Genomic DNA, 23,347 nt, shown 5'->3' with positions numbered 1-23,347 from the left:
CTCCGTCTGGTAACTCATGCAGTGAAGCTGGTGCCGAACGCATTGCTCTGCTTTCCTTTGGACCACATCAGGAAGGCCGAGAGGGAGGTCTTGTTGTCTGGGCAGCCCGAGACCTTCATACACACTGCCCAGGCTTGCACCCCAGGGAGGTCACTTTGGTGCTGCTAATGCAGTGGTTTGACTTCACCCCCAGAGGCACACTCCATTGTCTCTTGAGACTGATGGATGCCAGCTATTTCCCAACCTGCAAAGTGAAGTAGCCCTCTCTATGGGAAATGACACTAGATTATATTCAAATGCATGCAAACAATTTGATCCTGACTTGTTTTTAGGAGGTAATTCAATTATTGTTTGATTTTATACTAATGTTATATATTTGATGTTAGCTGCCCCGAGTTTTGGCCAGGGAGGGCAGGATACAAATGTTGTTGTTGTTTAGTCGTTTAGTCGTGTCCGACTCTTCATGACCCCATGGACCAGAGCGCGCCAGGCACTCCTGTCTTCCACTGCCTCCCACAGTTTGGTCAGACTCATGTTAGTAGCTTTGAGAACACTGTCCAACCATCTCGTCCTCTGTCATCCCCTTCTCCTTGTGCCCTCCATCTTTCCCAACATCAGGGTCTTTTCCAGGGAGTCTTCTCTTCTCAGGAGGTGGCCAAAGTATTGGAGCCTCAGCTTCAGGATCTGTCCTTCCAGTGAGCACTCAGGGCTGATTTCCTTCAGAATGGATCGGTTGGATCTTCTTGCAGTCCATGGGACTCTCAAGAGTCTCCTCCAGCACCATAATTCAAAAGCATCAAATCTTTGGCGATCAGCCTTCTTTATGGTCCAGCTCTCACTTCCATGCATCACTACTGGGAAAACCATAGCTTTTACTATACGGACCTTTGTCGGCAAGGTTATATCTCTGCTGTTTAAGATGCTGTCTAGGTTTGTCATTGCTTTTCTCCCAAGAAAAAGTTTGTTGTTGTTGTTGTTGTTGTTGTTGTTATGCATAGCATTTTCTGTTAAAAAATGTTATGAAGATATTTATATATCACCCACTCACATAAAATATAAAGGTGGCATACAAAACAAAAAAAATACCATACAATAGCTCCTGTCCCACAGCATGACACTGATCTGCCATTGGGCTCCCATGCCCAAACATCTCAACAGCAACTCAGAAGTAAGTCTGATTGAGTTCAAAGGGATTTGCAGCCTGATCCTTCCCAGTGACTCTCTGCCCTGTTTTACAGCTCCTTTCCATCCTCTGTCTTCCACCTCTGTCTCCTCTTGCCCCTACCCCCTTCCCTCGGTCCCTGTTGTTTCCGGGCTCTGCGTCACACCGTGTGCCTCCTACAACAGGGAGAAAGTCAGGACAGGAGGAAAGAGGTGAGCTAGGACTCAGATCTGCTCCCCTCCCAAATCTGCCCCTGAAGTGCCTGCCTCAGTCAGGCTCATTATAAAGCCGGCTCTACCTGTGCGCATTTTCTCCCATGCACTTCAGCCCTAAATGGTCCGCAGGGGACTTTTACCTACTCAGTCCAGTATACCTGAAGGAGCGCCTCCACTCCCATCATTCTGCCCGGACACTGAGGTCCAGCGCCAAGGGCCTTCTGGCGGTTCCCTCACTGTGAGAATCCAAGTTACAGGGAACCAGCCTGAGGGCCTTCTCGGTAGTGGCACCTGCCCTGTGGAACGCCCTCCCACCAGATGTCAAAGAGAAAAACAACTACCAGACTTTTAGAAGACATCTGAAGGCAGCCCTGTTTAGGGAAGCTTCTAATGTTTAATAGACTATTGTATTTTAATATTCTGTTGGAAGCTGCCCAGAGTGGCTGGGGAAACCCAGCCAGATGGGCGGGGTATAAATAATAATAATAATAATAATAATAATAATAATAATAATAATAATAATAAAAAACATGAGTGGAACCCTCCAAGTGATCGGGGACTCTTCCTTATAGGGGTCCCCAGCTGTGTAGAGAATTCCTCTTGTGTGCAAGTGGGCACAATTATAAATCCCTTGCAAACTGCCCTAGCTCAAGATGGGACAGTCTTAGACCGAATAGGCCAGGCTGCCATCCTTGGGGATGTCAGGGGCAGGGCTTACAAGGTGGATAGAAGAGCAGATCATCTACTCGAACCATCTCTGGGAGAGTGAAACAAAGAGCATGGAAATAGGGAGGTGGGGAGAGAGATAGCTTTGCAGGGGAGAAAGTGACTTGGAAAGAGAGAACAGAAGATTTAATTAGACTGAGGGAGACTCGGAGGCTGAGATAGCACTGGGGACCCTGCGGGAGTCAGGAAATTGGTTCAGGCGGAGAATGGAGATCAAGAAAGCCAGCAAATTGCCAGGGAAGACTCCTGGCACATTGGATCAATGGCAAGTGCAGGATTTAATTCCAGCTATCATAAGACCAATGTGGAAAACAGATGACAAAAAGCTATTGTCTTGGCGATGTCTGCTTGCCTTTGAAGAAACAAATGTGACTGGTCTGTTTGCTTTTCTCATCTCTCTCTCTCTCTCTCTCTCTCTCTCTCTCTCTCTCTCTCTCTCTCTGTGTGTGTGTGTCTTTCAGCGGCGCCATCGAGGCAGGACTTTGGGGCAGGCATCCAGAGCCCCACTCTGAACAGTTGCTCTCCTCCACCCCAAATGCAGAAGAATTGGCTCTCCATTGTCAGCAAAAGCAATTTATCTTTCGTTGGTTTTCTAAATTGGTGTCCTGCCTTTCCACCACATACTGCTCACACAGCAGCTAAGAGCAAAAAGAAGAACATGATAAAACACAACAGAAATGCCACGAAACACAAAAGTTCTTAAATACATAATAAGAATATGGGAATACCCATTGCCATCTGAAAAGCACACACCGCACTACTCTGTAAAACAATTAAGTCAGATAGGGTATTCCGTTTGCACAGTGTTGGATACAACCCTTTAAAAATCACTTCCTTCCTTCCTTCCTTCCTTCCTTCCTTCCTTCCTTCCTTCCTTCTTTCCTCTATCTATCGCCTTCATTGCTTTACATTCAAAACAATATCAAAGCAGCATGCAAAACAGCAATCACAGGCAATGCAAGAGAATCTCCAAGCGATGTAGAAAACAGAAATCAAATACATCCTGTTAATAATCAAATACGGAACCTTTTGAAAATGACATCCTTGTGTTTGGTCATTATCACTTAGAAGCGCAGAGGCATTCATATCCCTCCGTGCAAAGCCCCAGTCACTTTGTACAACAAAGACATCAGACAGAAGAAAAACTCAGCTGGCCTTGGAATGCAAATAAAAACAATCTCCACCCCCCCACACACACCTGGGGCACTAAATACTAGGGCTGTGCACTATTTGGGGCGGAATCCCATATCAAGTCAGGCCCATCTCATCCCATCCTGCGAAGGGGAAGTACCCACTTTCTCTAGTCTCTGTACTCACCCCCTCCCATCTCACCTTCTTATTTCTCCTCTCATAGACTCATAGAATTGCACTTTTCTTCCAAGGAGCTCAAAGTGGTGTACATAACTCTCCCCCCCTCCTCATTTCACCCTCACAATACTCTTGTGAGGTGGCTAGCCTGAGATACAACGACTAGCCCAAGGTCACCCAATGAGCTTTGTGGCTGAGTGCGGATTTGAACCCTGGTCTCCGAAGTTCTAGACCAACACTCTAACCATTACACCATACTGGCTCTCCAAGAGATGGCAGTCTAATATCTGCTTGAGCCACTCTAGGAAGGCATAGCCCACCACACCCTATTAGTTCCATTGTGTGGAGAGTTCCCGCCCCCCCCAGTGGAAATAAAGACACATGACACAAATATTAAGGTTAATGGGCTAAATAAGGCCACAACTTTATTGGTTACAGGTGATGAATGGTATTGGCTTAGGCATTGGTCCTAACCGACTATATCCGACTTCAGCCCATTCGCTTGAAGTCTGGGAAGGGTTAACCACCAGTAGGGGGAGTCCTGCTGATGCACATCAACTAGGAACTCCCCCGGGGTCACCGCTCGGGGGCATGCCTTAGGCCCTCACCTCCATAGGGCTTTATCGGACTACCCTTCAATATGCGGGGCAGGTGACGGAGCTTTCTCCCCTCTTCCAACTACAGAACAATACCAATGCCTAAATGCCAATACCAAGAAAGTTGTGATGATTTGCTATGAGGTAGGCGAAAACCAAGTGGCTGGTGCCAATTTGCCAAGTGGAAAAATTCCTACCAGGCCCCTCAGCGGTGAACAACCAAGGTCCATAGCAAGGTCAAGGAATGAAAACCTTATAGGGCGGGAGGCTGGGAAAAGCAGAAACAGCCGGCAGGCGGTGAAAGAGGGAAATCCCTGGCTGCATCCTGCCTTAAGTAGGGCAGGCCACGCCCCCAGAGCCAGCCGCTTGGCTGGCTAGGGGATGACGCGGCTGGGAATCCCCCAATAGCGCAGAGCTGGGCTCCAGCCACTGCGTGCGTGGTGGGGCCGTGAAGCCTGCAACTCCACCTCCTTTGAAGGGCGGAAGTGGCTTTGCTGAACCACTCTTAGAGTTTAGGAGTTTCTCCTAAATCTACCTTCCTGCCTTAGGATCTAATTCAGCACTCAGCGGGACAGACCTTCAGGTGCTGGGAGGACGCTATCATGTTTCATTGCAGACTTTCTGTCTGTAGGTTTTCATTGGGATCGATACAGATACTGGCAAACTGTCTAAAATGTGGGGTGTGTGTCCATAAAATAAATAAAATTAAAACCAAACGCCTGCCTCAAACTTCTAGATGCAGGGCAGAGGTCAGCTTGAATTTAAGAAGCAAGCGAATCACGACATCCTTAAATCTCTGTGTGGGTTTGTGCCATGTGTTTCCCTGTTTGTTCATGTGCTTGTGCTTTATCTGTGAACATCACTGAAGGGGACCTTCCATAACTGGAGAGCCACCACTGAAAAGGCCCTCTCCGAAGAAGAAGAAGAAGAAGAAGAAGAAGAAGAAGAAGAAGAAGATCATAGAATCATAGAATCATAGAATCATAGAATCATAGAATCATAGAATCATAGAATCATAGAATCATAGAGTTGGAAGAGACCACAAGGGCCATCGAGTCCAACCCCCTGCCAAGCAGGAAACACCATCAGAGCACTCCTGACATATGGTTGTCAAGCCTCTGCTTAAAGACCTCCAAAGTAGGAGACTCCACCACACTCCTTGGCAGCAAATTCCACTGTCAAACAGCTCTTACTGTCAGGAAGTTCTTCCTAATGTTTAGGTGGAATCTTCTTTCTTGTAGTTTGGATCCATTGCTCCGTGTCCACTTCTCTGGAGCAGCAGCAAACAACCTTTCTCCCTCCTCTATGTGACATCCTTTTATATATTTGAACATGGCTATCATATCACCCCTTAACCTCCTCTTCTCCAGGCCCTCTCCCACCACATCTCATATAGCAGAGGCACCCAGAGAAGGACTTTTGAAGAAGACCCTACATTTTAGGTAGGTCATGGAAAGGTCAGTGAAAGGTACTTCCTTATCCAACTTCCAACACTTAAATTGAAACCTCAGGAAAATTCAGAACAGCTCTGTTTCCACATCTAAACCTTCAGCGACGATGCTTTAGAATTCCTGGTTTAAATTCACAGCAGTCTCTTCCAATTTTGCAGTGGGTGGATGTGCTCCTTGCCTACACATCACTACGGAGAAAGAACATCGCCATAGCAAAAAGACAAGATTCCCTCAGTATTTTAAAGTTGCCAAAGGTGTTGAGAGGATTTTGTTTTTAATTAGTTCCTATCTGCAATGCAATGCTATAAAAGTATAATAAAGCTCAAATCTCATTTGTTCCACTTGATGTTCCTCCCATGCAATGGGGGTGGGGGTGGGAAGCCTCTATAAAAAGCAGCATCTGTGCTCATGTTGTATGCTAGAAAGTTATCACATGGCCACTAATTCCATTGACATCTTTTAATTGTCCGTTCTGCTGTCTATTTCCATTTGCTACATCATTATTTGGGAAACTTTTTAGTAGCATACATAGAGCAGCATGGAGCTAGAGCTGTTAACTTTTCTAACAAGGCTGGCACTGGAAACTGACATGGCCATTGATGTATCAAGTGCCTTGCCAGATATATAAAATAGTTTTTAAAAAAAAATCGTTCCAGCAGGAGATTATATTTCTATACTTTGCTCATAAACATTTATTTTACAAAAGAAAACCCATTCCATTTAAGTTAACGACTTAGTGGTACCTCATCTGTTTGCATTCTGTGCAAAATGCCAAGTTTAAAACATCAATAATGCCGAGAATTGAAAAACCATAAAAGCAGGAGGAGGCAGTGGCGAAAATGAGGTCTTGGTTTGATTATATTCTGCGAAATATTTCTTGGTGAGAGATGAACCTATCTGTCAGTTTCGGTTTCTCATTCTTAACCTCAATTCTCCACAACAGAAGATATATTTTAGGGAAGTTTTTAATGACTGATGTTTTAATGTATTTTTAACCTTCTGTTGGAAGCCACCCAGAGTGTCTGGGGAAACCTAGCCAGATGGGCAGGGTAGGTATAAATAAATAAATAAATAAATAAATAAATAAATATAATTAATATCCTCATGAAAAAACTTCAGCATTTAAGTGCATTTCCCCCAAATATACACGTTTTTGAATGCATTTGTCTAATACACACATTTCTGCAAGCTATTTTCCCGAATATAATGCAATTTTGTATGTCATTTTTGTATGTGTTTTTTAATGCACCCTTTACCCTAATAAAGACATACTTGTACACACTGCATTTACACACTTTCCAAATTTGGAGCAGTGTGAATTTTGCAGGATTGCTGTGTTTTGGTTCACATTTTTTTTTGGGGGGGGGAGTGCAACTTGCTTTTAGATGGAAACTGAAACTCATTTCTTCCCCATCTTTAGTTGTGGAAATATTTTCCCTTTGTGAAAGGAAGCAGGATGCATTTTGAATTTATAACTGAGGACAAGATACACAACCTCTTTATATTCTTAGAGATAAGAATCTGAAACCATGTGTTAACACAGCTCCATCATCGTCATGAGCTGGGAAAAGTCTAAATCTTCACATGAGCCAATGCTAAACAAATATACTATATATATATAGAGAGAGAGAGAGAGAGAGAGAGAGCGTGCGCGCTAAAGCCCATTTCTGGTTTCTTTATTTGTCACAGTATAGTGTGACCATGAACCAGAACATAAATGAACGAATCTATATCTCAATGGCTCCCATTCAGCACTATGGCACAAAGTACGTCAGGAAAAGTACATTTGTACAGCACAGTACATGAAAAATCAATTTGCTGTAACTAGCAAGGATGTTGGAGAAGGGACATCCTCCCCAGTCATGAGAAATGTTAAGTGCCTTTGCATTTATAATTGAGAACAAATCATGTCTCTTCTCAGATTTTAAAGCATGTGTTTGTGGGGGCAGAAATATGTCTTGAGCTTCTCACAAGACAGCTGGACCTCTGGGAGGGCAAAGGTGTGTCTTATTCCTTCTTATAAGAAAATAAGTGATCTGGACTGATCTAACCTTTATGGAGCAGGGACCCAATGGTACAGGGTTAATTGTAGAGAGAGCAGTCATTGTTGGACTCAAAGCATTATTCAAATATTTTTCCTGTATGAACCTGGAGATCTCCCTTGAGATGCCCTTCCTTAAGTGGGTTTAGATGGCTACTGAAAAGAGGGACTTTCCTTTAAAAAGGACCATGAAACTCTCTCCTAAAGGATATCTGCCTGGCACCTTCAGTGCTATCCATCTGGCACATTCTCAGGCAAAACCCCTTCTGTTCAACTGGATTTTTGATAATTAACTTTGGTGGTGTAATGTAATGTAATGTAATGTAATGTAATAATTTAATGTAATGTTGTTGTTTAGTCATTTAGTCATGTCCGACTCTTCGTGACCCCATGGACCAGAGCACGCCAGGTACTTCTGTCTTCCACTGCCTCCCGCAGTTTGGTCAAACTCATGCTGGTAGCTTCGAGAACACTGTCCAGCCATCTCGTCCTCTGTCGTCCCCTTCTCCTTGTGCCCTCCATCTTTCCCAACATCAGGGTCTTTTCCAGGGAGTCTTCTCTTCTCTTCTCATGAGGTGGCCAAAGTATTGGAGCCTCAGCTTCAGGATCTGGGCTCACTCAGGGCTGATTTCCTTCAGAATGGATCGGTTGGATCTTCTTGCAGTCCATGGGACTCTCAAGAGTCTCCTCCAGCACCATAATTCAAAAGCATCAAATCTTTGGCGATCAGCCTTCTTTATGGTCCAGCTCTCACTTCCATACATCACTAGTAATCTAATCCAATCTAATCCATTATAGTGTTTGGTTTGCTCCATAACAGTTGCCCACTCAGCTTAGTCTCTATATCGCATACAGGCTACCAATAGTTAATTTCTACCAGTCTCCATTCTTTTGATGCAGAATTATCTTTTGCTTGCTGTTCTGTTTTGTAATATGGTATGTTTTAATTGAATTTTGTAAGCTGCCTTGAATGCTATTTGGCAGGAGGGGAAAAGGAATGAATGAATAGAATTACCTCCCCAAGGTTCTCGCCAACATACACCTGGCTCTTCAAGGTAGTGCAATTTTTACCTGTCAGGGCGTAGACATTCTGCTTTAAAGGGAATGAGGTCTAGGCAGTGGGTCCAGCACAATGGTGATGATGACCTCCATTGCTGCTTCTTTCATCCCAGGCCAGGCTAAAAATGCCAGAAAGAGAAAAGGGAAATTTTGGTGGTTAATATTATAGTGCTCTCCCCAATAATTATGGTTTCCTGATCTTCAACCAACTCTTTCTCTCTCTCTTATTCTCTCTCTCTCTCTCTCTCTCTCTCTCTCTCTCTCCCCCCCCCCCCCACTTTTTGAAATGTTAGGTAGACCTTGTCTTGCTTTCCCCTGTGAAAATAATGCAGCCACTTCACTTCATCTCAGAAATGCTGGGGCTGGAGACACAGAGGGTTGAGAGACACACACACAAATACATTCAAGGCCAAAAAAGACCTCAGAACTCAACTTGAACTTAAATTGAACTTCCACAGTGTCTCAGCGCTGCTTTTTCAAAGGAAGCTCAATCATTAGCTTCCTTTAATTCCTTCTTTGCAAACCTGCCTTTCCTGCTCAGGGGGGCCAAAAGTATTAATCTCACAGGAAAGGATGAGCTCACAGTATTTCCCAGCTCATTCTGAAGCTGGAAATGCCAAATGTCTCCAAGGGGCTCTATTTTTATGATATTTCCAAACCAGATCTTGGGCGAGTTGGAATGAAGGTCAGGCGACTCTGTGTGTCTGAAATACAACTTCTCCCTCTGAGCCTCCTCAAGAACTTGCCTTGGCTTCTGGGAGGCCTTCTTGTTGACCGAAGGAATTATGCTTTGTGGAGCTGAGGGAAAGATCTGTTTCCATCATGGCACCCAGATTATGAAATGCTCTACATCTTCACTGCCTGTTTTTTAAATGAGGCATTGAAAAGTGCATTATTTCAGTGGGCATTTCCACACACACCCCTTACATGTTTAGCCTGGAGAAGAGGAGGTTAAGGGGTGATATGATAGTCATGTTCAAATATATAAAAGGATGTCACATAGAGGAGGGAGAAAGGTTGTTTTCTGCTGCTCCAGAGAAGCGGACGCGGAGCAATGGATCCAAACTACAAGAAAGAAGATTCCACCTAAACATTAGGAAGAACTTCTTGACAGTAAGAGCTGTTCGACAGTGGAATTTGCTGCCAAGGAGTGTGGTGGAGTCTCCTTCTTTGGAGGTCTTTAAGCAGAGGCTTGACAACCATATGTCAGGAGTGCTCTGATGGTGTTTCCTGCTTGCCAGGGGGTTGGACTCGATGGCCCTTGTGGTCTCTTCCAACTCTATGATTCTATGATTCTATGTTTTTCCCTCTGTTTTGAGCAATAGACTCAGATGTAAGGTGAGGCATCAGTTGTCACCCTGGACATTTATTTATTTTCATGTACAGCGGTGCCTCAGGTTACATACGCTTCAAGTTACATATACTTCAGGTTACAGACTCCGCTAACCCAGAAATAGTGCTTCAGGTTAAGAACTTTGCTTCAGGATGAGAACAGAAATTGTGCTCCAGTGGGGCGGCGGCAGCAGGAGGCCCCATTAGCTAAAGTGGTGCTTCAGGTTAAGAACAGTTTCAGGTTAAGAACAGACCTCCAGAACGAATTAAGTACTTAACCCGAGGTACCACTGTATTGTTTAAGACAGGGTTACCAGATGTCCCCGGTTCCCGGGGAAAGTCCCCGGATTTGCAAATCTGTCCCTGGACAAATTCCGTCCCCGGAATGTCCCCAGATTTGCAAATCTGTCCCCAGGAAACGTGGCAGCAGCAGCCTCAGCAGCCCAGAGCCAGCCTGGTAGCGCAGTTGGCTCTGGCTGGCTTTAGGAGCTGCTCGCTGCTGTAGCGCCCACCATTTTTCCTGCACCACAGCAGTGAGCAGCAAACAAACAAAGGGGGAAGGGGATCAGGGAAGGCTCAGGAGTCACGGGAGAGTAGTGAGCCGTTGCCCAGTTTTTTTAAAAAAACTCTGCGCATTTATGTTTCACAGGGTGCGAAAGAAGGGCTTTGCACCTTTATACAATATGCATGTGTGCTTGGGCCCAGGGTCTTTTGCCTCACCATCCCCACTTCTGACTCCCTGTTGCTACTCAGCTTCAAAAAGCAAAACAAAACAGAAACAAAAAACAGGGTCCCCGGATTCATTGAAAAATGTCTGGTAATCATAGTTTAAGACTACTTGAATTATGTTGTATTTTTGTAATTCCGTAAACTTCTTGATGCTGTAAACTCCCTTGAGCATGGTTTGGCTATGGAAAGGAAGCATGCAAATAAACAAAGGTGACAAATGTTATGTATTTATTTCAAGTCCATCACTTAAATTATTGCTTTGTACTTTTTATATTTATAAAATGTGTTTGATGGTCTATTATATGTATATAATGCTGTACGCCACTCTGATTTTTTATGGTACGGCGGTATATAAATACTTCTATATAAACCAACTTTCAATAATGTATTGTCATTTGTTGGAAATAAGGCAGAACCCCATTGTCTTCTATAACTGACAGTGTTAACTTGCCAGAGCATCATATGGCATGGGACATTATTTTTAACGTGTCGTGAGGAAAAACACTTGGACCATCTGGTACTTTCCTGCCTGTGTGGCATTAGGCCTTGAAATATTCTCGGCTGTTTACTTATTTCTGAGATAGTAGCACTGTGCGGCATTGGGGATGTGCGTGAAAAAGAAGAAAAGAAGATTACCTGTCTCTCCCTTTAGCTGTTTCATTTCCACAGCAGGCAAATGATGCACACAGTGTAATTATATGGAGGGGAGGTTATTTGATGTTTAATTTTGCCTCAACAAACATTACTTGCTTGCTAAGCAGCATTTTAGCCCTATCAGTGTCTTTCTAATAGCTGGGTGGTGGGGGTTTTTTTTGGTTCTTTTTAATTACTGATAATTAGTATTTACACAGAGCCGTTAGCAAACAATTCCTGAAGTGCCTATAGTAATTACATATGTAAATAGTTATGAAAGAAAAATGTGCATGGTGTAATGAAGTGAATAGGGCTGGAATACTCAGCAAAAGGGAGGTCATATCTTAATGGCGAAGGAAAAGAGAAATAAACAGCCCAAGGGATTCAGACCCAGCCACTGCTCATCCCCAGCATCATGAGTGGTCAAGATGGTTTACTGAAAATAAGAAGAGCCTGTAGGATTGGGCCAATGGCCCAGCTAGTCCAGCATCCTGTTCTCACAGCAGCCAACCAGATGCCTGTGCGAAATAATAATACAGTGGACCCTCGAGTTACGTACTTCTCTGGATACGTAATCTTTGGGTTGCAAAAGCAGAAAACCCGGAAGGATTTTTCCAGATTTTGCTGCTTGCGCATGCACAGAAGCGTTCTATCACACCGCGTGCGTGTCCAAAATCATAGAATCATAGAGTTGGAAGAGACCACAAGGGCCTTCGAGTCCAACCCCCTGCCAAGCAGGAAACACCCTCAGAGCACTCCTGACATATGGTTGTCAAGCCTCTGCTTAAAGACCTCCAAAGTAGGAGACTCCACCACACTCCTTGGCAGCAAATTCCACTGTCGAACAGCTCTTACTGTCAGGAATTTCTTCCTAATGTTTAGGTGGAATCTTCTTTCTTGTAGTTTGGATCCATTGCTCCGTGTCCGCTTCTCTGGAGCAGCAGAAAACAACCTTTCTCCCTCCTCTATGTGACATCCTTTTATATATTTGAACATGGCTATCATATCACCCCTTAACCTCCTCTTCTCCAGGCTAAACATGCCCAGCTCCCTTAGCCGTTCCTCATAAGGCATCGTTTCCAGGCCTTTGACCATTTTGGTTGCCCTCCTCTGGACACGTTCCAGTTTGTCAGTGTCCTTCTTGAACTGTGGTGCCCAGAACTGGACACAGTACTCCAGGTGAGGTCTGACCAGAGCAGAATACAGTGGCACTATTACTTCCCTTGATCTAGATGCTATACTATTGATGCAGCCCAGAATTGCATTGGCTTTTTTAGCTGCCGCGTCACACTGTTGGCTCATGTCAAGTTTGTGGTCAACCAAGACTCCTAGATCCTTTTCACATGTACTGCTCTCAAGCCAGGTGTCACCCATCTTATATTTGTGCCTCTCATTTTTTTTGCCCAAGTGCAATGCTTTACATTTCTCCCTGTTAAAATTCATCTCCCTGTTAAAATTCAAAAGTGGCACCTCTGGTTACAGATTTTTCAGGGTGCGCACAGACCCCCCGGAATGAATTACATCCGTATCCAGAGTGTTAAGTTGTGGGTGAACATATCAGACGACACAGCGGTTCTTCAAATAGCTCTTGTTTATTCACAGGCCAGAACAGAACTGAACTGAAGGGCTCAGTCAGCCTGCTTATATAGAGCTCCAGTACAACGTAACTGTAACAATTTTCTAAAACTATCCAATCACTGAACATCACTTTCGATCCCTTATTTGCATAACTACAGTATTCCCCTGCTGGCCCAGGGTGAGAACTTCAGTACATAACACAGAGGCTCCACTGTAACAACAACAACAACAACAACAACAACCTATTATTTATACCCCGCCCGCCTGACTGGGTTTCCTCAGCCATTCTGGGTGGCTCCCAACAGAATATTAAAAACACAATAAAACATCAAACATTAACAGGGCTGCTTTCACATGTCTTCTAAAAGTCAGATAGTTGTTTATTTCCTTGACATCTGAAGGGAGGGCCCCACTACTGAGAAGGCCCTCTGCCTGGTTCCCTGTAACTTGGCTTCTCGCAGTGAGGGAACTGCCAGAAGACCCTCAGAGCTGGACCTCAGTGTCCGGGCTGAACGATGGGGGTGGAGACGCTCCTTCAGGTATACTAGACCAGGGCCATTTAGGGCTTTAAAGGTCAGCACTAACACTTTGAATTGTGCTCAGAAATGTACTGGGAGCCACTGTAGGTCTTTCAAGACCAGTGTTATGTGGTCTCGGCAGCTGCCCCTAGCCACCAGTCTAGCTGCTGCATTCTGGATTAGTTGTAGTTTCTGGGTCACCTTCAAAAGTAGCCCCACAAAGAGCACATTGCAGTAGTCCAAGTGGGAGATGATGATGATGATGATAATGATGATAATAATAATAATAATAATAATAATAATAATAATAATAATAATAATTTATTTATACCCTGCCCATCTGCCTGAGTTTTCCCAGCCACTCTGGGTGGCTTCCAACAAAATATTAAAATACAATAGTCTGTTAAACATTAAAAGCTTCACTAAATAGGGCTGCCTTCAGATGCCTTCTAAAAGTCTGGTAGTTGTTTTTCTCTTTGACATCTGGTAGGAGGGCGTTCCACAGGGCAGGTGCCACTACCACTACTCTGGCAAGACAATCTGAGGGCAGGCAGGGTCCCAGCCTGCATTCCAGATGGAGCTGGTAGATAGTGGCCCTGAACACAGAATTGAGCAAGCAGGATCTGAACACAAGAGCACTCCCCCATCCTGTGGCTTTCAGTAGGATGGTGGGTAGTGTAGTACAGTGGACCCTCGGGTTACGTTACCTTCGGGTAACATAGGTTTCGGGTTGCAAATGCAGCAAACCAGGAAGTGTATACTTCCAGGTTTCACTGTGCGCCATGCGCAAAAGCGCTCTGCATGCTTCGCGCATGTACAAAAGAACTCTATCGTGCTGTCTGTGTGTGCAGAAGTGTCGCCTCATGTTACAGATTTTTCGGGGTGCGTACCGACCCCCAGAACAAATTAAGTTCGTATCCAGGGGGTCCACTGTAGAGTTTGAATGAATAAACACACTCTCTTTGTCCCCATCTCATGTTCATTTTTAGCCATAGCACTGAGTGGATACTGTAGCCCCACATGGACTCTATGCATAATATTAGTTCCGTAATACAACCAATGTTATTTTTTAATACATTTAATACTCTTTTAGCTCCACCCATAGCTCTTTGTAATAGGTGAATCGGTCATTTTCAGTTTTTCTTAAGTTTCTCATTTTTCTCAGCTTGCCTCCATTCTTGCCTCCATTCTTGCATCAGTTTGCATTTTTTATTTTTTAAAAAAACCTTCTTGAAAATGCTTGTGCATTTTGGGCCACATTTAATCTTATTTTAATAGGTTGTTTTGCCCACTATTCACATGTTGCAAGCAATTTCCCTTAAAACGATGAATTTCTGAACACTTTGTGTGTTTTTTTCTGGGCAGGGTCAGTTGGAAGATGGCATTGCAACATTTAGAGTGGTGAGAATTCCCAAAGGCTGCTGTCTTTCAGTTTTGCAATGGTTTCTGGAGGTACAGACTAGTTAGATTCATGTCAAAATGGACACAACTCTCTCCCCCATCTCTCCCGTCTTTGGCATGAGCTGTGAGAAAACGAAAAGACATCCCAACCTGCCCCTTTTCAGAAAAATCTAAAGTTTCCTGTCTGTCCATTTATGCCACAGAAAGATCATAATGAGAAGGAAGAGTAGAAAATGATCCCAGTTCCTGCACTGGTTCTTACTGGATAGATTACACAGCATATTCCATTAGTATGGATTATTAAAATAAAATTATCTTTTCCATGTAAGCCTCTACAGACCTATGCAGAATTAATCCTTCCATTCCATTATAAGCTAGTAAACCTTTATGTTTTGGAGAGAGAGAGAGAGAGAGAGAGAGAGAGAGAGAGAGAGAGAGCTCCATTCACCTGCAGGCAATCAAATCCAGGAATATGTGCATTATCGTGGCTATGAACTCATGCTCTCTGTTTTCCCTATGCCTCTCCATAAGTCCTGATGCATTCATATTCATCAGACTCGTTGGCATGTGACATGGCAGATAGCCATCCAGGGCTTTCTTTCTCGAGAAATCCTGTTTACAATATCAGAAGCCACAGATCGCATCAGACTGAGTCACTGGATGGAACCCTAATCTTCTCTCCTGAGGAATAAAAAGACCTGATAGCTCTGAGCGGCCTCACAGAGAGATTAGGGCATAACTTTACATTGATGTGAGGGTCTCCTCCCTCCTTCCCCATTTGTCAGCCTCCTGATTGGTGCCTGTCACATTTATAGCGGGACTCTGCTTAATCCGATGGACATGCCAGCCTCCCAAAGCCTGGATCACACTTAGGCTAATCCCCCCTCTGGCATGAGATGGGCAAGCTGATCTTATATTCACATTTCAGCTAATTCAGGTCTCTGCTCTATGCTGAATAGCTCCCCAAATTAATGCTTTGATGGCCTGTAATACTTACCCTGGCAAAGCGCAGGGAGGGGAGGGGATAGATGAATTTGCAAGGGCTCCTGTTGTTATTTGGAACTCATTCTTTGATAGTGATTGGGTTTTTTTGTTTTTATCAGCAGAGGCTATAACTTCAGGTGAAGTGTTTCCCAGGATTTCAGAGCATGACATTATAATTTGCATTTGGTACCCAGCGTGACTGCTCTGCGAGTTCCCCATTACTCACACCGGATCTTGTTAGAGAGGGGAAACAGCAAGGAATGGATTAAAAGAAGCCTAACAGAGAATCTAAAGCCCTCAGAAGGCGGGTATTTTCCAGACATTTGTGCATTTAAAGAAAAAATTCCCAGGCATAGGTGGCATGCTTATTTCATTACAAGAAATTAAAAATTAAGAGCAGAGTTTAAAACAACAACAACATTACTTATTTCCTCCCTTCCAAAATCAAATATCAAAACAACGTACTAGGAAAAACAATGACAGATCAGTCCTCCAAATGCTTTCATAACATGTCAGATTTTCACCAACTGGTGAAAGCAGGTGAAAGAAGTAGCTAGGTAGGCTAAGCTAAGCAGGGCCTCAACCAAAAAGGCCCTGTTGCATATACAGTATCCTCTCTTTAAAAGACAAGGGGAACATGAAGCAGGATGATCAGCTAAGTATGAGGCTAGGTAAATATGGAAAGAGGTGGTTTGTAAAATATCCTGATCCCAATGCAATGGCTAATCTGCCACAGGGCTCTATGTTGTTATCAGTTCCAGATCAGTCTCCATACCAATCTGCTGAACGCAAAAAAGGATGCAGGAGGATCGAGGCAGCAGGGAGGTTGTTGTTGTTGTTTAGTCTTGTCCGACTCTTCGTGACCCCATGGACCAGAGCACGCCAGGCACTCCTGTCTTCCATTGCCTCCCGCAGTTTGGTCAAGCTAATGTTGGTAGCTTCGAGAACACCATCCAACCATCTTGTCCTCTGTTGTCCCCTTCTCCTTGTGCCCTCAATCTTTCCCAACATCAGGGTCTTTTCCAGGGAGTCTTCTCTTCTCATGAGGTGGCCAAAGTCTTAGAGCCTCGGCTTCACGATCTGTCCTTCCAGTGAGCACTCAGGGCTGATTTCCTTCAGAATGGATAGGTTTGATCTTCTTGCAGTCCATGGGACTCTCAAGAGTCTCCTCCAGCACCATAATTCAAAAGCATCCATTCTTCGGCGATCAGCCTTCTTTATGGTCCAGCTCTCACTTCCATGCATCACTACTGGGAAAACCATAGCTTTTACTATATGGACCTTTGTCCATTGAAAAGAGCAACAAATAGGTTCCACTGGTGTGTTAGCACTCTGCCAACCTCCAGACAGTCTCACTCTCCAATCCAGGTAGTAACAATGATCCACCTGCCAGGAAGCTTGTACAGCATCTCTCCTGCATCTGGCAAACCACTTCTGCAGGGCATAAGCATTTGAAAGCAAGCTTCATCTTACCTATCCCATTTGGGCAAATGTGCACCCATAACCTGATTCATCACTCAAGTCTGTGTGCTTGTAAGCATTAAAAGGCTGAACTTACTTTGCCCACAATGAAACTAGGATGCACTGCTGTATTAAGCATGGGCAGAGCAGGTAATTCTGCCCCATTTCAGTCTGACGCTTAATCCATAGGTCTGCTCTATCTTGTTCTTCCTGCTGGCATCCTATTGAATCTGGTCTCATCTCTTCCACCTCACTAACTACAACTTGTATGCATTCCGTGTGAAACGTACTTGATGCTTTTCAATGCATTCACCAGGAACATAGTCATTTTGTACAGATCTTTTACACAAAACAGCACTTTTGCGTTCTTTTAAAAAGAAATCAGGAGAAGGCTGGAAACTGGTCCAAACCAGCTCATGAGCACTGGGTTGGTCCACTGCAAAATGCAGATCAAATTAATTCTTCGCCATCCCTAAACTGTATTAGTCCCAGCTCACATCACATGCTCTTTTTTCTTCCCACAAACAAAATCAGGCATGCATTTGACATGAACTGAACTATCATAAATATTGGGGAGTGTTTGGCTCAATACAGATTGGACATTATATCTGTAGCTGTAGCTGTGGGAATCAGACCAATCTCTTTTGGGACACTCTGTGCCTTTCTCATTCGACTCGTTATTCAGGACCAAATTTAGCGTGTCTTTCCCCCCATTCACAATAGCGAAGGGAATCTAAAAATGGTTATAACCCCTTTCCCCCTTTTCACAGAAGTGAACGAAATTTGTAAACAGAGGAGCCCATTCAGAGTGGATGAAGCCTGCCAAATCATAGACAGATAGTTCACCCAGGGCTTTTCATGCATGGCACCTTTAAAGTTCTGTTTTATATCATTTAAAAAACAGCTCTCTTATTTTCTGCCAGAACTGGACGCCATTTTTCAGGCACTCAACTTCCTGGCTTCTCACAGGCATCTGATTGGTCACTGTGGGAGAAGGATACTGGACTAGTTTCCTGTTGCCCTGTCTGAGGGGATGAATCCTGCCAAATTTCAGAACGGTATCTGCAGTGGTTTTCCTACGAGAATATACTTTGTGGGTGGATACAATACCAATCACCGGGAGTGGGGATGGTGGAGGAAAAATATTAACAGTGGCAATGCTATGATCTTCACATGTTATGTTGTTGATTTTAATAAGAATGGCTATGTAATTTTGGCAGGATTATTTCAAAAGCCATAATGGCCCAAATACAGGAGATTCGTAATCTATGTCATGAACCTCTTGTGAAGATAAACACCATTTCTCTTAACTCCGGACCCTGCAATCATCATCGGAGGCCTGTCTTCATGTGCCTTTTCCAGAAGAGGTCCAGAGAACAAGCCTTTTCTGCGCTGGCTCCCCGTTTGTGGAATGCCCTCCCCAGGGAGACTCGCCTGGCATCTTTGCTACATATTTTTAGGGGCCGGGCAAAAGCATTCCTCTTCTCCCAGACTTTTGGCATTGGCTGATGAGCATTGTATGTGTTGGTGGGAGGGAGAATCATTGGTTTGTTGTTGTTGTTGTTGTTGTTGTTGTTGTTGTTGTTGTTGTTAGGGCCGTCTTTAGCATATGCGCTGCTGGGGTGCAAAGATCTGCCCAGCACCCCAAAATTTAGTTTAGCCCCCAAATTAACTTTTATTATGCTTATGTCAGACACCACGCTTACGCCTTATCTCTTGTTTACGAAAGAAGGGAGGAAAAAGAAACAAACTTTTTTCATTTGCTCATTTATTTACAACCCACTTATACTTAAGTATACAACACCACCACACTTAAACTTATATTGTTTAGGCACCTACTTAGGAGAAACATCAGTCATGTCAAAGGTGCCGCTAGCAGCGCAGCTCAATACAATACGTAACATAATATTTTGATGTAAGAGTTAATTTCATGTGCACAGCACCATTGAGAATGAAAAGCCGTCACTGAGCCTGGCAAGCGCCACCATTGTGAATGACGTTACAAGGGCTGCCGCTGGCACATCGCCTCTTTGGTAAATGAGCACACAAAGTTGAAAGTCCTTTAGTGAAACAGTAGTGTCAGGGAACTGCCATCAGAGGCAAGAGGAGAGGTAAGACACTCCAATGATGCAGGGGAGGGAACTAGCAAGGAGAGAGAGAGAGCTTCCGCTGGGGAAGGAAATCCAGGGGACACCAGGGAGAAAGGGGAGGCTGAGAGTACTGCGGAGGGGAGGCTCCGAGACTCTTCCAGTGAAATCAGTGGAGAGAGCACAGGACCTCCGCTTGGCACGCCCACGCTGCGCAGAAGGCTTCCACGCAGAGAATCTAGGAGGAGACTGGGCGTCAAAGAATTTCTATGTTGGAGGAAGTTTAGGAGACGCCCACTCACGTATTCTGCCAGTGACTAAGACAGTCGCGTTGTAAGGGCTGTCTAACCAGGGAAAGGTTTAGCTATACGACTAGCTTGGAGCAGTTTGCAGTTTACGCACAAGCAACCCCAATTCCCATTACAAGTAGGTATACATTTCGGTAATACCTAGGCATATATGTATTTTGTTTTTCTAGCTTGATAAAATTATTTATTATTTCATAACAGGTAGATACTTAAGAGCTTAGGCAACTTCAGCGGCGGGTGCCGGGCGCCCCCAAAATTCAGCGCCCGGGTGCCCCGCACCCCTTGCACCCCCAGGTAAAGATGGCCCTGGTTGTTGTTGTTGCTGCTGCTGCTGTTGCTATGTACTTTGTGTACTCTTTTTATATTTTTATGTTGTGAACTGCCCATGATCTTCAGAGGGCAGTATACAAATTTAATAATAAAAATCACATACAGTATGTCACATCTACAGGTGATCTATGGGTGGCCCTGCAGAAGTTTTTGGACTGTAACTCTCATCATCCCTGACCATTGGCCATGCTGGTTGGGGCTGATGGGAGTTGGTGTCCATTAGCATGTGGAGAGCCCTGTATTTTCTACCTGAATCTGTAACCAAACACATCCAGACACCATCATAACACACAACCATTGTTTGCTTGGTGTTGTGCTGACAGGAGGTGAATTTCATCAGGCTATATAAATCATGAATGTTGAATCACATCCGTCTGGTGACCTTCTGAGTAATGCACCCCTCACTAAAGAACAGGCACCAAATGATGCAACACTGAGAACAATAATGATGCATTAGTGAGATCATCTCTGATGATGGAATGTGCACAAGATGGAAAAGAGCAAATTATGGGCAATGAACCAGTTGTTCTGCTAATAATCAGAATGAGCCCTGCCAAAATGAATGAGAAGGAAGAGGAAAGCCAGCCCAAAATGTGATTTTGGTCTGCCATTTGACTCATGAGCTTCTAGCTGATCATGTGCCAGTCTTTTTAGCCAGTTAATTAATTAAATTTAAATGTATTTGCATAATGATCCAAACCTCAATATAGACTCCTGTGGTTGCAGAGGGATATGTGAGATAAACAGCAATCAAAGGAAGGGAATCTTGAATATATTCCTTTTCCAGTTCATGTTAGAATAGGGCTTCCATATGTCTGGAATTTCCTGGACATAGCCGGGATTTGTCCTTTGAAAATGGCATCTGGTTGGATTTATTTATTTTTTAAAAAAAATCAGTTCAAATGTCCAGGAAAACCCGGGCATATGACAGCCTATATAGGAAGTGTTGAATTTTTGCTGAATTTTCAAAAAAAAACCTGAAAAGCTTTTGTGTCCAGATTTTCACTTCTTGAAATATGGTAACCCTATGTTAGAATTGCATGCTAGAATTAATATAGCCTCAAAAATAAACTAGTGTGTGATGCGGATCCAGGGCTCCACTAGACAAGAAAGCAGGAGACCTGTGATTTAATCACACATACCATTTTTTTTATTTACAAAAATTGCAAATAGAGTTGTTTGAGGGTCCAATCTGAATGAGGGTTCCAACACTGTGTTGTATGTACTTCTTAACACCCACCCGTCCTCCCTCGTGATTTTCCTTAATTACCAACTGGATCCTACACACAGACCCCACAGACCAGCTATTGTTTCAACTGGGTGAAAGCATAAGAGAAAAGCAAATTTCCCTTCCCAATGGCTCCTTTTGTAATTTCGACAACAACAACAGATATTACATGATGACCTGAGCTCCATTGATAAAGGAAGCATTATAAGAGTGGTGGCAACAGTGAGAGTTTATCAGTAACCCCAATGTGTCTTTGCCAAATCGTCTTCCTAAACTGAGCTTTGAGTGGACCAGAAAGTCAATATGGTATAGTGGTTATAGTGTCAACTTTCTGACATCATAAATTAAAAATTTAAAAATTGTCCAGTAGCACCGTAGAGACCAACTAAGCTTGTTCTGGGTATAAGCTTTCATGTGCATGCACACTTCTTCAGACAGTAAGAGCTGTTCAACAGTGGAACAGACTCCCTTGGGAGGTTGTGGAATCTCCTTCATTGGAGGTTTTGAAGCAGAGTTTGGATGGCCATCTGCCCTGGTTGCCTTAGTTGATATCCCTGCATTACAGGAGGTTGGACTAGATGACCCTCGGGGTCCCTTCCAACTCTACAATTCTATGATTCTATGTCGTAGTGGCTCTCTGGTGTTTCAGGAACCAGCTTTCCCCAGATGTACCTAGAGACACCAGGAATCAGACCTAGAACCTTCCACATGCAAGGCAGATGTTCTGTCGCTTAGACTGCACATCAATATCCTACGTAGATGTGAACTGTGCAATCCATTTCATCTGTACTCCAGTTAGAGTGTTTTTTAAATTAAATGAAACAGTAAATCAAAAAATATTATCTCATATTGGTTAGTACATACCAGAATTCTGAAGGTAGCGTGGGTGGTTATCTGCTTGTAGATCTCTAGATATGAATATTCTGCGTGTTCCAATTAGAAGTGATATCTTCATTCAAGAGCAAGCATAGTGTATTCACCCTAATCTGTTTGCAAGCCTAACTCTAGAGCAAACATTGAGAGCTGCCAAACTGGTGTTTGTTGTTGTTTTTTTTGGCATAGTGTGTTACTCAAAAATGAAATAGCTACCAGAAACTGTGGAAGAAAGATGCTGTAATGTATGCAACACATCTGATATAGAAATAATTCTGAGTTAGCAGGGTGAAAAGTTACAGAGGTTTTCTTCTGGAAGTCACATCTAAATGAAATGCAACCCTGCACAGTCTTAATACAAACATGCCCCACTTTACATTCTTCTGTTATCAACAATGGATTTTTGTCCATTGTAAGAGACCTTAGGTTGCTGAACTGCTGAAAGGTTTTTTAATAAAAAAAATAACCAGTTTGAAACCCATCTATTGAAATCCAACGAAGAGAGAATGTGGAGGCACCAGCGAAATTTGCACTTCCTGAACAAATAAGTGAATGGAAACACATATCTCCTTTGAAATTCTCACTCCTTTGAATTTTGTGGTGCACTTCTTCAAGCAAAGATTAATGAAAGGGGCGTGCATCAGTGCACACATTGCTGAAAACAACATACCAAAATGCACCCACCAGGCCAATAAAAATTGCAATAAAAATGTGTAGACTAGGAAAGGTGCACCTAGAATCATAGAACTGTATGGCAGTGTCTACAAATTTTATTACAGACTCATATGCGGAGATGGGGCAAAGTGAGATTAAGATGCTGAGAGAAACTGAAACTGATCAACTCATCCACTTGTGCCATCACTGAGAGGTTCAAAAAGGGAGCTCTCTATGGCCACATATGGACCATCCATTTAAAATCTTACGATGCCACTTCAAATACTCACGACTTTCCCAAAGAACTCTGGGAGCTGTAGTTTGCTAAGGATGCTGAGAGTTGTTAGTGTTGGAAAATTCCATTCCACCTTAAGTTGCAGACATGTGATATTGTTACATGTCACATGTCTGTTTACATTCCAGCACAGTTTGCTGGGAACTTCCATTTGTGTATAGCTTTTGCTTTTGACTCTCTCTCTGGGGAGACGAAAGAGAGACAAAATGTTTCCTTTGTCCTGATTTATGCTTAATAAATCCGTAGCTTGTTAGTATGTTTCCACAAGCCTCATGCCACTTCTGTTTGCGCAGTATGCTCTGCTGATATAGCGTGCTCAGGCTTTGAAGGCTGAGTCGCTGATTTACGTTGCACCAGAGGTCGGGGGATCGTCACGGC

The 23,347-nt window shown here is 43.7% G+C and overlaps 1 long non-coding RNA gene across 1 annotated transcript; it reads right to left on the bottom strand.

Moving 5' to 3' along the window:
• Positions 1 to 2,540: 2,540 nt before the first annotated feature.
• Positions 2,541 to 22,138, bottom strand: LOC310686032. The gene is made up of 3 exons (XR_014515661.1): positions 22,012 to 22,138; positions 8,571 to 8,677; positions 2,541 to 2,741 (listed from the first exon to the last, which is right to left on the bottom strand). It is a non-coding gene; the product is annotated as an uncharacterized lncRNA (long non-coding RNA).
• Between the last annotated feature and the right edge of the window lie 1,209 nt (positions 22,139 to 23,347).

This window comes from Podarcis liolepis (genome assembly GCF_965112155.1).
Source record: "Podarcis liolepis genome assembly, chromosome: 1".
NCBI classification, from domain to species: Eukaryota; Metazoa; Chordata; class Lepidosauria; order Squamata; family Lacertidae; genus Podarcis; species Podarcis liolepis.
The sequence above is the reverse complement of the archived record's forward strand: the minus strand, read 5'-3'. Positions and strand labels throughout refer to the sequence as shown.